We start from the raw sequence: 17,408 nt of genomic DNA on the forward strand, positions 1-17,408 counted from the left end.
CAATCAATGATGCGTATGGAATCCCATTCATTCGTCTACGCTCATCAAGTGTTTTTGGGCACTGAGTCTTGCTTAGAGTCATTCCATGAGACATGGGTAGGTAGCCTTGCTTGGAGTCTGCCATCTTGAACCTTTCAAGTACCTTATTGATATAAGTGCTTTGACTAAGTCCAATCATCTTTTTAAATCTGTCTCTGTAAACTTGATGCCCAGTATGTACTGTGCTTCTTCTAGATCCTTCATCGAAAAACATTTCCCAAGCCAAATCTTGACAGAGTTCAACATAGGAATGTCAATTCCGATAAGTAATATGTCGTCGACATATAATATTAGAAAAGCAATTTTGCTCCCACCGACCTTCTTGTATACACAAGATTCGTCTACGTTCTTGATGAAACCAAAGTCACTGACTGCTTCATCAAAACGTATATTCCAGCTCCTTAATGCCTGCTTCAATCCGTAGATTGATTTCTTAAGCTTGCATACCTTTTTAGAATTCTTTGGATCCTCAAAACCCTCAGGCTGTGTCATAAACACAGTTTCTGTTAAAACACCGTTTAAGAAAGCGGTTTTGACATCCATCTGCCATATTTTGTAATCGTAATATGCAGCGATTGCTAACATTATCCGAATAGACTTTAGCATTGCAACTGGTGAAAAGGTTTCATCGTAATCCACACCGTAGACTTGCCTGTAACCTTTTGCAACCAATCTAGCTTTGAACACTTCAAGTTTCCCACCCTTGTCCTTTTGCAGTTTGAAAACCCATTTGCTTCCTATGGCTTGGTAGCCATCGGGCAAATCGACCAAATCCCAAACTTGGTTTTCAAACATGGAGTCTAATTCAGATTGCATGGCTTCTTGCCATTGCTTGGAGCTAGGGCTCGTCATAGCTTGCTTGTAAGTCGCAGGTTCATCACTTTCAAGTAATAGAACGTCATAGCTCTCGTTCGTCAAAATACCGAAGTACCTTTCCGGTTGAGATCTATATCTTTGCGATCTACGCGGGGTTACATTTCTAGTTAGTCCTTGATTCTTACCAGATACTTCTAAAGATCTCTGAGTTTCATCCTGAATGTCATCTTGAGCATTCTCTAGAGTTTGTTGTTCGACTCGAATTTCTTCGAGGTCTACTTTTCTCCCACTTGTCATTTTGGAAATGTGATCTCTTTCCAAAAAGATGCCATCTCGAGCAACAAACACCTTGTTCTCAGATGTATTGTAGAAGTAATACCCCTTTGTTTCCTTTGAGTAGCCCACAAGGATACATTTGTCAGATTTTGGATGAAGTTTGTCTGAAATTAATCGTTTGACGTATACTTCACATCCCCAAATCTTAAGAAAAGACACTTTTGGAGGCTTTCCAAACCATAACTCATATGGAGTCTTTTCAACAGCTTTAGAAGGAGCTCTATTTATAGTTAGTGCAGCTGTATTTAGTGCATGTCCCCAAAATTCTATTGGAATTTCGGCCTGACCCATCATTGATCTAACCATGTCTAGCAAGGTTCTGTTCCTCCGTTCCGACACACCGTTCCATTGTGGTGTTCCAGGAGGAGTCAATTCTGATAGAATTCCACATTCTTTCAGATGGTCATCAAATTCATAGCTCAGATATTCACCGCCTCTGTCAGACCGCAGTGCCTTAATCTTCTTGCCTAATTGATTCTCTACTTCACTCTGAAATTCCTTGAATTTGTCAAAGGATTCGGACTTATGCTTCATTAGGTAGACATAACCATATCTACTGAAGTCATCAGTGAAAGTGATAAAGTAGCTGAAACCACCTCTAGCATTTGTACTCATTTGTCCACATACATCTGTATGGATTAAACCCAATAGTTCAGTTTCTCTTTCTCCAACTTAAGAGAAAGGTTGCTTTGTCATTTTTCCAAGTAACATGATTCTCACTTACCATAATCCTCTAAGTCAAATGGTTCTAGAATTCCTTCCTTTTGAAGTCTTTCTATGCGTTTCAAGTTAATATGGCCTAATCGACAATGCCACATATAGGTGAGATCTGAATCATCCTTTTTGGCCTTTTTGGTATTTATGTAATAAACTTGTTTATCGTGATCTAATAAATAAAGTCCATTGACTAATCTAGTAGATCCATAAAACATCTCTTTAAAATAAAACGAACAACTATTGTCTTTTATTAAAAAGGAAAATCCCTTAGCATCTAAGCAAGAAACAGAAATGATGTTTTTAGTAAGACTTGGAACATGGAAACAGTCTTCCAGTTCCAAAACTAGCCCAGAGGGCAACGACAAATAATAAGTTCCTAAAGCTAATGCAGCAATCCGTGCTCCATTTCCCACTCGTAGGTCGACTTCACCCTTGCTTAACCTTCTACTTCTTCTTAGTCCCTGTGAATTGGAACATAAGTGTGAGCCACAACCTGTATCTAATACCCAAGAAGTTGAATTAGCAAGTATACAGTCTATAACGAAAATACCTGAAGATGGAACGACTGTTCCGTTCTTCTGATCTTCCTTTAGCTTCAACCAATCTCTCTTCCAATGCCCCTTCTTCTTGCAGTAGAAGCATTCAGATTCATAAGTGGGTTGGCTCACCTTCTTCTTTTCAGATTTGGTGCCGCCTGGCTGCTTAGCCTGGCTGGCCTTGTTGCCACCTTTCTTAGCATTCCTCTTCTTTCCAGATTTCTTGAACTTGCCCCCACGCACCATAAGCACATCTTGCTTATCATTTTTGAGCATCTTTTCAGCGGTCTTAAGCATACCGTGAAGCTCAGTGAGCGTTTTGTCTAGACTGTTCATGCTGTAGTTCAGCTTGAACTGATCATGTTAGGTTATGATTCATATGACAAAACATAAATCATGCGGAAAAACCATAAAGCCAGGAAAGCATATTATTTACACATAATCATTTAGCATAGTTTAGATGCATACACTTTGTTGCGTGCCTTCCCTAGCTGCGCCCGAACCGAACAAGAACAAGTCTTTAGGACTCCAAGTGTCGTCCCTCCGTAGATAGTCCACAGCACGTCCGGATCCGCCTTAAGCTTGACCAACTAGGATCGCCCTTAAGGTACTTAATATTTTCGGCTAGTGTAGGCAATTGTATGACTGAATTTTTGCTCTCAAAAATCACTTTGAATACTTGAAAAATCGTATCTATAAATTATGACCCTAGGCACCTATTTATAGAGGTATGGAAAAGGAACTGGAATCCTATTAGGATACGAATTAATTAAACTAGAATCCTAATAGAATTCTTGTTTAATTAATTCATCCTTTTAGGTTTAGGAATTTAATCATATGTCGAAACCTGATAGCTTTAGGATTCGTATAGCACACAAACACACACACGCACGCACAGCAGCCCACGAGGGGCGCCATGCGCGCGCGCGCAGCCCGCGAGCTCGCAGCCCATTGCCACGAGGCCCACACGCTGCCGCAGCCTTGGCGCGCGCTGGGCCTGCCTTGCGGTGGGCCTGGCGCAGCCTTGGCTGGTGCGTTGTGGCGCACTGGCTTGCTGGGCGATGGCCCGGCTTCGTGCTGGGCCTTCGTCTGGCAGGCCTCGTCCGATGCTAATTCGTACGATACGCTTCCGATTAATTTCCCGATTCCGGAATTTATTTCCGATACGGACAATATTTAATATTTCCGATTCCGGAATTAATTTCAGTTTCGAACAAATATTTAATATTTCCGTTTCCGGAATTATTTTCCGATTCCGATAATATTTCCGATTCTGACAATATTTCCGTTTCCGGCAATATTTCCGATTCCGGCAATATTTCCATTTCCGATAATATTTTCGATTCTGACGATATTTCCGTTTCCGGCAATATTTCCGTTTCCGATAATATTTTCCGATACGTACCATGTTTCCGTTTTCGGCAACATCTACGACTTGGATAATATTTATATTTCCGATACGATCCATATTTCCGTTTCCGGCAATATCATCGTTTCCGGAGCATTCATTTCTTGCCTGTGACGATCTCAGCTCCCACTGAAACCAAGATCCGTCGATTCCGAATATCCATAGATGGAGTATTTAATGCCATTAAATACTTGATCCGTTTACGTACTATTTGTGTGACCCTACGGGTTCAGTCAAGAGTAAGCTGTGGATTAATATCATTAATTCCACTTGAACTGAAGCGGCCTCTAGCTAGGCATTCAGCTCACTTGATCTCACTGAATTATTAACTTGTTAATTAATACTGAACCGCACTTACTAGACTTAACATAGAATGCATACTTGGACCAAGGGCATTATTTCCTTCAGTCTCCCACTTGTCCTTAGGGACAAGTGTGCATTTCCTAATTCCTTTGTCGCTCGATGCTTGCTCTTGAACATAAGGTAAGAGTTGTCATCCATATTATGTCCAGAGGTGTTTCTCGGTTTCAGAGTTCAACTGATCAAATAAACAGATAATCATAGCCTATGATTCATCCGAGCACGGCCATGCATTTCACAGTTTCTAGCTCTCCGAGTGGCCTTGTACAACTTTTAAGCATCTCATCCCGATTTATGGGAGGACAACCCCAATCTTGCGATCTTGAGATTAGACTTCGTTTGATAGGTGATTACCTGAGCGTTGCCTTTATAGCCTCCTTTTACGGTGCGACGGTTGGTCAACGTCAAAGCAACCAGTTCTCAAACAAGTAATCTCAAATCACTCAGGTATTGAGGATTTAGTGTCTAATAATTTTAATGAAATTTACTTATGACAGATTTTCATCTCTTACAGTAAAGTTTCATAGGTCTGTCCGATACTAGTCTTCCCAAAGTAAGTATCTATGCAAATGATTATGACATTGCCATGTCCACATAGTTCAAGAAACAGAACTACTAGTCATCTTGCATTCTAGTCGTCTAACGTTTTCTATGCGTCCAATTTTATAGAAAACTCCAACCAGGGACCATTTTCAACTTTTGACATTCAAGTTCACTTGATAGAAATTTCTTAGTCACAGGATTGGTCCTGACAGTCTATCTTGAATATATCGTCAAATTGAAGGGACTCATCATTTAATACTAAACCAAGATTAAATGGAATATGAAAAATACATTTCATATATGATAAATGTTCAACCCCAACGTTTTACAACCATGGGCCTCTAACCCATCTTTAAAACATTTCATGGAATTCAAAGCTATGCTTGATTTCCAGTGCTACAATGTGAGTGTTGCTTCTCACTTGTTGCATAGGTTTAGTTATCATGCTTTGCTAATCTTAATATCCCTTTCACCGAATGTTTTTCGAGATAGGATGATAAGATCTTTTGAGTTTGTTTATTATGTGATCTAGTCTTTCTTACTTAAATAGTGGTTCTACGCATTTTGCAATGAAGAACCATCAAGTCAGCAGACATGTGATCCAGCCAAGTTCAGTGAAGAACTCATTAATATAAACAACTCTGTTTTATTGCTTCTTAGGCAATAAGTACTTTTACTTCAACTGTTTAGGTTGCTAGTGATGCTTTGTTTGGATTTGCTTATCCAAGCAGTTCACAGATATGTGGAAGACTTTCCAGCTGTATCTTAGAACATAGAAATTAATATTTAATTTCCCGCGCAACAACTCATGGTCTCCAATCCATGTTGCCATTTCAAAACACGATGCTCTATAGCTCGTCCTTATCAATGGTTAACTCCAAAGGGTCTTGCTTGATCCTTTGCTAGTGTTTATGCGTGTAGCATCAATATTTAGCATATCTTTATTTCCTTGAATCAAGAACTATTCCTATGTACCTTTTTAAGTACCATAAGTATTCTTGATCTCAATCTAGTTAATCTTCACTTAGATCAATAGAGATTGGTATATGTTCGTCATGCCTAAAGTCATACGATACATTTTTGGCGATCCTTATATTATATCATACATGATAAATTCTTTTGCAGAATAATTCCCAATTGAATTCTATTCATGTAACTTTAGCTCATCTAGTTTCAGTAGATACTAAATCCAGCTAAATTCTTTGACATATAATATAGGTTAAGAATCTTACTTAGATCCTTGGATGTTTAACTTAGTAAATGCTTATACATAGTTCAAACATTCTTTACTTAGATTTATTCACATGGGTCGAATATCTCCAATAGAGTCTTTCGTGTTTGATTTAGTAAATGCCATTACTTAATCCAAAACATTAATATAAGATATTTGCAAATAGATCTTAATACCCAGTATGTACTAAGTTTCGCCTTGGTCCATCATTGATGAATAATTTCAAATCTAAGTCATTATCATTTGAATGTTATTTCACAATAGAGAGATATGTGTGTGATACACATAGGACCAATTAAGTTTTATGTACTCCCACTAAACTTCTTATATATCTATAAGAATTATGTGCATTTTATGAAATTAAAATACTTATTAGCTTCACTAAAATACATTTCTAATTCCCAATTTGCTTGCTTAAATCTGTACTTAGATTTTATAAGCTAGCTTTCTTTTTCAAGCATTTATTTGGATCCACAAATCCTATGACATACCATGTACATAGTTTATTCCATCATTTGATTGAGGAATACGTTTTGTCATCCAATTGCCATATGTACCAATATGCAATCATTGCTTGATTTATAGACTTGTGTATTACGATTATGCATGAGGTTTCAACACAATCCATGCCATGAATTTGCTTGTAACCTTTAGCAACTAATCTAGCTTTGTGTGTGAACACAATTCCATGTTTGATGGTTTTTATCCTTAAAACAAACTTGCAACCAATAGGTGTGAAACTATTCTTGCAAATCAACAAAATTTCAATTTTGTCATCAAAACATTGAGTACGTTTTATGGCCTCTAACCATTTAAAACATTTGAGTGTATATATGGCCTCTAACCATTTTAGGGAATCTGGGTTTCGTCATAGCTTTCTTACAAGTCACAAACTCATTAATCTACATGATAATAGTTTGACTGCAAGTTGTAGGTTTCTTCACTATCTAATAGAAGAATCGCATAGCTTCAGTGACCTGAACTCCATGATTCTTCACTATTTAATAGAAGAATCTCATAGTTTCAGTGACTTGAACTCTATGCCTACTTGGGTATAGAACATCAAACAATAGAATATCAATAGCCACTTGAAAGTCCTTTGAATATTCTGTTCTCCTTGAAGCACTTGTAAAGTCTTCTAAGAGATGTCTATTCTTTAAAGCCACTTCTAAAGTCTTTAAAGAATAAGTTCGGATTTTCTTAAGCACTTCGAAAAGCCTCCGGAATGTCCGTTTATGTTTGTTGTTCGCCTCGAAAACTTTCGAGGTCTATTTTCTCCCACTTGTCATTTTGGAAACGAATCTCCAAAAGGACATTATTTCGAGCAAACAAACATTATGTTCTCAAAAATTCGTGGTAGAAACAATACCCTTGTGTCTCATTTGAATAAATCACAATGAAACATATATATGTATACTTGGGCCTTAGTTTGTCGAATGACAAACACTAAGCTCCCACTGAGTTTTGCAACTCTCTAGATATATTTTATGAAAAGTTATTCTGAAATTACTTTTCAATAGCTTTGACGAATTTGGTTTAGTTTGGTGGTAGTTGAGCATTTTGTTTTAGAAATTATAGGAAAAGTCTTTATGATTCATCATTAATCGAATCAAGTACTAATTGACTTTGATTATTCCAACTAAGATATGCCATATCTTATGGACCTAGATTGTGAAATTACAACACACAATCATTGATGATCATATTTGGTCTCAAGTAATCATCAACATGATCTAACCTAGATCTTTATGATTTCTTGCCAAGTGGATTTTATACTTCTGAATCTTTGAACCAGCCAAACAGATTCAACTTATATCACATTTGAGTAAATAAACCTATATTCACTCAAATCCATGTGAAATAATAAAGTCATAAAATCTTTCTTTAGCTTTGAACTCTATTGTCTAGGCGTTCTAACAATAGTTCATATCTTTTGTTACTTTCAACAAGTAAGACTAGTCGTCTTAAATTGATCTAGAAATTAATGAACTTTCAAAAGTCCATCAAAATAGAGCTTTTGAAGTTTAACTTGTTGATATGGTCTAAGCAACAATGCCAAAGATTAGTGGAACTCAAATCAAGGGGTTGATTTGAACCTAGTAAAGTTTTATTGTTAAAGAGTTGTTTGTTTTAATCAAGCATATTGACTTAACCCGTAATTGACCATTTCATTCAAATAAACAAAGAAACATTATTTTTGTTTTCTTGAATGTGAGTCTTTCTGTGTTTGAAAACAGAAATTTAGGTATGCTGATTATGGAACAAAATAGTCATTAAGTTCCAGCCTTTGAAAGGACTTAAAACAAACTAGATGATCCTACAACTAATGTAGCATTGCCATGCTTCATTTCCCACTTGTAGGTCATTAGTGTAGCCTAGCTTCCATTGTTTGAGTTATTACCGAAGTAAGAACCTCAAGCGGTATATGATACCAAGGAAGTTTGATTGCTAGGTCACTTCTCTTTAAATTTTAACTTTTAGATAGAAATGGAATCGTAAATTCCTTTCACTTGTTCCTTGTTTTCCTATTTCTTGTACCCTTTCTTATAGTCTTAAAAATTGAATTCTTTAGTGTTGACTTTTATACTTTGTTAGACATGTCCAATGTCACTCCAACAAGGTTCTTACCATTTATGTTGAATATTCTGTTTCAACTAGGTGATCTTACCAGAAGCTTCTAAAGTTCTCTAAGCATCGATCTGTTCGAATGTCTTAGGGATTAGACTCATTCGAGAATTAAATGGACAAAGATGTTAGGTTGTTAACCATTGGTAAAGCTGAGCGTTTAAGCTCAATGCTTTATGATCTCAAAACTACAATGTATTTTGAATTCACAAGCACCAATTGTTTTGTCATTCGATTTTGATATTCGAAAACAACCATAAAAGTCGATATAAGAAATGTACATTTTAAATTGCTCACTTTCTCTCATTTCCGTGAATCGTTCTTGGATTCACTACCAATCGAGGAAATTTACTATTACCTTTCTAAAAGGGTTTACTGCAGTGCAAGATATTTAATTATAAACAATAATTAAAACGTTCATTGAAGCATGCAAAGTCTAAACATTTATCATGAGTAATAACTTGAAAATTAAAGCAATCATGCAATTTAAACAAGTCATTAGCATTTTATTCGAATTATGTGTTCCGGCAGGAGTGAATAAAATGATTCTAAGACCCTAAAACCATTGAAGAATTAAGCACAGTTTGTCGACTTAATCCTAAAACATCTTAGGTAAGCAAAAGCCTTTTGCTAATAGTCTAGAAACTATTCTTGGTTGATAGGTACGTCTAAGAACTTATTAAGTAAACCTATCGATTTTTCCACGACATAAAAGGACTCCTTACTTATATCGTTGAGTTTCACCAAAACTAACATGTACTCACAATTATTTGTGTACCTTGCCCCTTTAGGACCAATAAGTAACACCTCGCTGAGCGAAAACTATTACTAGATTGATGTAAAGGATATCCAAGCAAGTGTATATTTTGGCATGGCACCTTTTAACTCAATTTTTTTAAGTTTGGAACTTAAAGCTCTTACTATGTTGGTTAGATTTTAAGTGAACTAAAATCCTTAATCATGCAACATAATCAAGCTTTGGTCTCATGCATTTTAAGACATATTTAAAAGCAATAAATAACTTAAAACATGCATAAGATAAATGTGATCTAGTATGGCCCGACTTCATCTTGAAGCTTCAACTTCAAAGTCCGTCTTGAAAATCTCCGTGGGAGGCACCATTTTCTTCAAATAGGATAAGTTATAATTAAAACTAATTACAACTATTTGATGGTACGCAGACCATATTTGAATTGAAAAACAACTTTGGTACTTTAGACCAATTACATTCAAATTAATGGTACGCAGACCATATTTTCTATCCTATTTGGGCCATACTAGTCACTTCATTACCTGCAAAACAGTACATATACAATATATACCATTCACCCATTCATTATCATGAATGGCTCACATAGCTGGTTAGTAAAACACATTATGCATCACATAAACATTTGCAGCAATTAATCAAGGGCACCAATAATCTACAAATTATTCAGTCCTTATTAATTCTAATCAAGTTGTTTTAACCTTAAGGATTTGTAGACCTAATCAAGAGTTTATGACTAAAAGGGGCTCCCACTTAAACCAATAAATTCATATGCTTTACTAATTTTAAACATAAAAATGTATTTCTAGTCTAACCGGAAACATACAAATTTAATTAAAATTTAAAGCTCATATAAATTTATAATTGAATCCAAAAAGTTTAATTTAATTTCAGTCGTATTTAAATTAATTCATGATTTTAATTTTAGTAAAATAATTAGAATAAATAAAATTTATTATAATTACAATATTCAAAATTAAAATCCAAGAAAATAATTTAAATTATTAATTTTAAAATTAATTAAAATTGCGTAAACTGAAAATTTCAAATTAAAATTTCAAAACGATCTAATCGCAACGCAACAATCCCACGCAACGCACGCCCATGGGCCACACGCACACAGCCATCGCTGGCCATGTGCGCGCAGCCCATCGCTGCGTCGCATCGCTGCTGCTCACCATCGCAAGGCATCACGCGAGCTGGTGCTCGCTGCGCGCGCCATCACTCGACGCAACAAGCATGCTGCCGCAGCCCATCGCTGGGCGCAGCGCTCGTCGCACGTCGCAACAAGCACGCTGCACGCCATCGTTGGGCGCAGTGCTCGTCGCGCGCGAGGCTCCGCTTGCTTGCGCGAGGCAGTGCGCGCTGTGGCGCAGCTCGCTTGCTGCCCAGACGCGACTGCTCGTGCCTTGCTCTCGCCCTCGCCCATTCGCCCATCGTACACAGCCCACGACACAAGGCAGGGCTGCTGCCTTGCGCTCGTGCACCATGGCCTTGCTCATTGCATTCGTACCGCATGGGCGACGAGCTCCCTTGCTCGTCGTCACATGCCCGCACTATACAACACCCCTTAAGGGTAACACGTAGCGTCCATTGCTTTGTGCGTGCAAGTTATATGAGCGAATCTCATAAAAATTTAAAATTTATATTCAAAATTAATGACAAATTAATAAATAATATTAATTTCATAATTTTAGGGCGAAAAATCGAAAATTTATTATTTAATTGATTTCCGATTAACATGGATTCAAGTCTAGGTCATAAAAATTTAAAATTTAACATAAATTTACAATTTTTATGATGGTTTTTAATCATAGGTTTCTAATTAAATTATAACTAATTATGAATATCAAATTAATTCTAAATTATTCCAATTTTCAACAAATTAATTATAATTACAAATTAGATTGCATAATTAACAAGGCTAGTTCAAACTTGTTAAACATATACAGTAGGTCAATCAAAAATTCAAGATTTATCAACAAGAATCGCAAATATTTAATTTAACATCTTAAATTTACGAAATTTCGCATTCGAAAAACTAAAACCTCCGAAAAGTCATAGTTAGGCTTCGAATTTGAGAATTCTGGGTTCGGCCGAAAAATCCTTTTTTTGTCAAAATTTTAGAATGCCTTTTACATGCGGAATTGACACAAAAATCACTCGATTTGGATGAGTAACGAAGAAACTGCCGAAAAACTGCGCACGTATAATTAAATAAACGCAATTTGCAACTAATTAACAATTACGAAAATTAATCACCCCTTTTAATTCTTGCAAATTTGTAATATTTAACCATGTTCATGCAATTTAGATTATGAAAATAATAAGAGGCTCGTGATACCACTGTTAGGTTATGATTCATATGACAAAACATAAATCATGCGGAAAAACCATAAAGCCAGGAAAGCATATTATTTACACATAATCATTTAGCATAGTTTAGATGCATACACTTTGTTGCGTGCCTTCCCTAGCTCGTCGCTTGTGCCTTGCTCGCTGCATTCGTACCGCACGGGCGACGAGCTCCCTTGCTCGTCGTCGCGTGCCCGCACTATACAACACCCCTTAAGGGTAACACGTAGCGTCCATTGCTTTGTGCGTGCAACATTTATGAGCGTTTTTCATAAAAATAAAATTTTTTAATTTAAAATTAACGATAAATTAATAAATCATATTAATTTCATAATTTTAGGGCGAAAAATCGAAAATTTATTAATCAATTAATTTCCGATTAACATGGATTCAAATCTAGGTCATAAAAATTTAAAATTTATCACAAATTAACAATTTTTATGGTGGTTTTCAATCATGGATACCTAATTAAATCGTCAATTAATTATGAAAATCAAATCAAATTCTAAATTATTCGAATTTCAACAAAATAATTACAATTACAAATTAGGTTGTATAATTAACAAGCTTAGGCATTCAAATTTGTTAAACATATACAGTAGGTCAATCGAAAATTCAAGATTTAACAACAAGAATCACAAATATTCAATTTAACATCTTAAAATTACAAACTTTTGCGTTCGAAAAACTAAAACCTCCCAAATTCGAAGCCTAACTATGACTTTTCGGAGGTTTAAGTTTTTCGAACGCAAAAGTTTGTAAATTTAAGATGTTAAATTGAATATTTGCGATTCTTGTTGATAAATCTTGAGTTTTTGATTGACCTACAGTATATGTTTAACAATTATGAATGCCTAGACTTGTTAAATATACAACCTAATTTGTAATTATGATTAATTTGTTGAAATTCGAATAATTTAGAATTGATTTGTTTTTCATAATTAATTGACGATTTAATTAGGTATCCATGATTGAAAACCACCATAAAAATTGTTAATTTGTGATAAATTTTAAATTTTTATGACCTAGATTTGAATCCATGTTAATCGGAAATTAATTAATTAATAAATTTTCGATTTTTCGCCCTAAAATTATGAAATTAATACGATTTATTAATTTGTCGTTAATTTTAAATTAAAAATTTTAAATTTTTATGAAAACGCTCATAAATGTTGCACGCACAAAGCAAAGGAAGCTACGTGTTACCCTTAAGGGGTGTTGTATAGTGCGGGCATGCGACGACGAGCAAGGGAGCTCGTCGCCCATGCGGTACGAATGCAACGAGCAACAAGCAAGAGGCGCGCGCGCGAAGCAAGGGAGCTAGGCGTGTGTGACTCAATGGGAAATGGGCGATGTGCGTGGCGTGTGCCAGGCGAGCAGTCGCGTGTGGGCAGCAAGCGAGCTGCGCCACAGCGCGCGCTGCCTCGCCCAACGAGCAAAGCAGTAGCGTTGTGCTATGCGGGCAGCGCACAGCATGGCCTGGCATGGCTGCGATGAGTGTGGCCTGCTCGTGCGCGCCTAGCGATCAGTCGATGGGGCGCAGCTGCCTCATGACTCGATGGGGCTTGGGCGCAAGCCCAAGTGCCTCGACGTGTTACGATTGACGCGTTTTGAATTTAATTTGAGATTTTCAGTTCGGAAATAATTTTAATTAATTTTAAAATTAATAATTTAAATTGTTTTCTCGGATTTTAATGTTGAATATTATAATTATTATAAATTTTTATTTATACTAATTATTTTACTAAAATTAAACCTTGAATTAATTTAAATTCATTTAATTCAACCGAAAAATAAATTAAATAAATGTATTCAATTATAATTTTATATGAGCTTTAAATTTTAATTAAACTTGTATGTTTCCGGTTAGACTAGAAATACATTTTTATGTTTAAAATTAGTAAAGCATATAAAGTTATTGGTTTAAGTGGGAGCAATTTTAGTCATAAACTCTTGAGTAGGTCTACAAACCCTTTAAGGTTAAACAACTTGATTAGAATTAATAAGGACTGAATAATTTATGTGATGCATACAATGTGTTTTTTTACTAACCAACTATGTGGGTCATTCATGATAATGAATGGGTGAATGGTATATATTGTATATATATTGTTTTGCAGGTTATGAAGTGACTAGTATGGCCCAAATAGGATAGAAAATATGGTCTGCGTACCATTAATTTGAATGTAATTGGTCTAATGCACCAAATTTGTTTTTCAATTCAAATATGGTCTGCGTACCATCAAATAGTTGTAATTAGTTTAATTATAGCTGATCCTGTTTGAAGAAAATGGAGCCTCCCACGGTGAAATTCAAGACGAAGTTTCCAATCCATTTTCAAGACGGACTTTGAAGTTGAAGCTTAAGATGAAGTCGGGCCATACTAGATCACCTTTATCTTATGCATGCTTTAAGTTATTTATTGTTTTTAAATATGTCTTAAATATGCATAAGATTGTTGCTTGATTATGTTGCATGATTAAGGATTTTAGTTCACTTAAAATCTAACCAACATAGTAAGAGCCTTAAGTTCCAAACTTAAAAATTGAGTTAAAAGGTGCCATGCTAAAATAACACTTACTTGGATAACCTTTACATCCATCTAGTAATAGTTTTACGCTCAGCGAGGTGTTACTTATTGATCCTAAAGGGCACTACTACAAAAGTTGGAATAAGTAACGCTAAATAGAGTACGGTTACATGTGTTAAGCGTTTCATAGGAGAATAGAGTACGGTTTTCTCTAATAACAGTTCTATGGGAGAAAGAATAGAGAACGATTGCGTCACCTAACCGTTTCATATTTTGTACCATAATAAAAAAATAATTATATTTAATATATACATGTATATGAATCGAATCTATCAATATCATATAAAGCGGTGTTTTAAGTCGTTGATAACTGCGTACTATATTCTAATTTATTTATTTTATAAAAAAAACACTAATTCTACCAAAGCAATGGCGGCAGGCTAAATTAATCAAACCTCCCGCAAAATCAAAACCTCTAGGAAAAACCAAAACCTACACATTCTAACTTTTAATTCTATCTCCTGCATAACCTAAACCATAATCGAGCAAAACCTAAACTTTTCTGACAAAACCCCCCAAATTCAATCTCCCGCAAAACCTAAACCATAATCACGCACCACCACGGATCACCGCCGCACTACTGTACCGCTGCTTCTTTGCAACTTCTGGTGAGCGTCGACTCTCCACACTCCGAATTTCGAGGTTGGTAATCTTAATTTTGTTGTATATCTTTATCCGTCAACTAATAATTTTCTTATTTATGAAATTGTAATGTCGAATCCATGTTGATACTTGTGTGGAAAAGACTTTCATAATTGAAGTTTTAGGTCGAATCAAAAACGAGGGTATAATAATTATTACATTTAATTTAGTAGGATTATTGTCGAAAAATCTAGTGAATTTAGTCCAATCACATTGTTAATATGATTTAAGTCTTATTAAATTGAAATTTGCAGTTAGAGAGACGCCTGATAAGATGGACGAGGAGGGTGGTGTTGGTGGCGATGATGTTAATGTCGTGGATAGTGTGAAGAAGAGGAAGGAGTTTGATGGGAAAGAAAAGGATTTTGAGGATGAAGGAAGTGAGCTTTTGTTGCATAAGATGAAGTGGGAGTTACTGAAGAAGGATTACTTTATGCAAGCACCGGCTAAAGTGACTGCCTGCGATTATCACCAGGGGATTGATCTTGTAGTTGTGGGGTATTCAAGTGGGGCTTTTGGGTTGTACTAATGCCTGATTTTGTTTGCATACACTTGTTATCGATTTTGCGGGAGAAGATCACTACTGTTGTTTTTAATGACTTGGGTAACTGGTTGACCTTTGGATGTGCAAGGTTTGGCCCGCTGCTTGTGTGGGAATGGAAGTCAGAGAGTTATATTTTGAAGCAACAGGGCCATTATTTGGACGTGAATTGTCTTGCTTATTCACCTGATTCTCAGCTCCTGGCTACTGGAGCTGATGATAACTAAATCAAGGTGAGCTGATGTTGAATTTATTGCAGTCTATTTTCTTTTCTTGCATAGCCAGTGTCTATTTGTTGCTTATTCCCTCCTTTTGTATTTCGTTGATCTGTTATGTTTGTCAGATATTTTGAGCTCCAACCTTTGAACTGTCATTGAGTAAATTGACATGATTATTTGAAAGGTTACTTTGTGTATTTGCGGTTGAATATAGATGTATTCATCTTGCACTGTATATTGCATTTGTGCTATATAATAGCAGGCTTTGCTATTTTCGCAGGCTTCCGTGACTAGATGCTTAAGTTTACCTCCGTTTTGCAGGTTTGGAATGTCTCATCAGGATTTTGTTTTGTGACATTTCCCGAACATACTAATGCAGTCACAACCCTCCATTTTATGGCTAACCATCATAGCCTGTTAAGTGCGTCTTTGGGTGGAACAGTTCGTGCATGGGATCTTTTCCGGTATCAGAACTTTAGGACATTTACTACACCTTCTCCTAGGCAGTTTGTTTCTTTAACTGCTGATCAGAGTGGTGAAGTGATATGTGTTGGTACTTCAGACTCATTTGAGGTACATATTTATTTAAAAGGTTTCACCCCTCAATCCTCATATTGGTATTGTGTTGTAGAACATATCTTATACAATATGCTCTTTTTTCTGTCAGATTTTTGTTTGGTCAATGAAAACAAGACGTTTGCTTGATGTTCTAAGTGGTCATGAAGGGCCTGTGCATGAATTAATGTTTTCACCGTCAAATGTATGTATTCTTTCTTTCTTTCTTTCTTTCAATTTGTAGCTGCATTCATTACTCAAATTGCCAATTTTTACTTTTAATGTAACAAAGGACTTAATAATTTGTTGCAATGACCCATATACCCCTCCAAATCCCCGATTCCTCCCTATGTCCTCAGACTCCTCATGTAAGCAATATCTGAATTTCCTTTACCCAACTTTTATTTTAATACCAAGAGTCATGATTTTTTATTTGGCATGTTCATTTGGTTTTCCCTGAAATAAGGTACGTGTTAACCCTTCAGCTTAATCAGATTTAAGAAGGACGAACTGAAAGTCAGTAGTTATATTGGTAGTGTTAACCATTCAGCTTAATCAGATTTAAGAATGGCAAACAGATGCATAAGGTCATATATTAGCATAAAAGTACAAAATTCAGTCAGTTTAGACTACACTGACTCTTTCCCTGATTTGCCTGATTTCTTTCTGCATGAATCAGATTATGAATATTCTCTGTGGGGATTATCAGAAGGGAGAACTGAGTATTCAAAAATGAAACATGAAGTTCATCTTAGTAGTGCTCATAAGCTTCAAGATCTATGCTTCAGAAACGGAGGAATATATATTAAGCTTAGTCAACATATTAGTCAATTGGTATGCCTTATACTCTCTAGCGTTGATGACAGAAATCAAACCGAAATTTCTACTTGTGATAGACTTGTAGGCTTGGCATGAGTATATCTAATAGACTTGTTATAGGGCATGTATGATTTCTTTCTTTTTTTCTACAGTTCTGATGGTTTTTCTTTCATCTTCGAGTCAGGAATATCTGGTGCCCGAAGAGTATGTAAAAATGACGAGGGAGTCTATATTGAATAGATGTCTGGTTTCGTCATATGATCAAGTGTGTGATGTCATTAAGAAGGAGCTTAGAGTGATGCCAGATG

The sequence above is a fragment of the Spinacia oleracea genome, chromosome 1, assembly GCF_020520425.1.
Source record: "Spinacia oleracea cultivar Varoflay chromosome 1, BTI_SOV_V1, whole genome shotgun sequence".
NCBI lineage: Eukaryota > Viridiplantae > Streptophyta > Magnoliopsida > Caryophyllales > Amaranthaceae > Spinacia > Spinacia oleracea.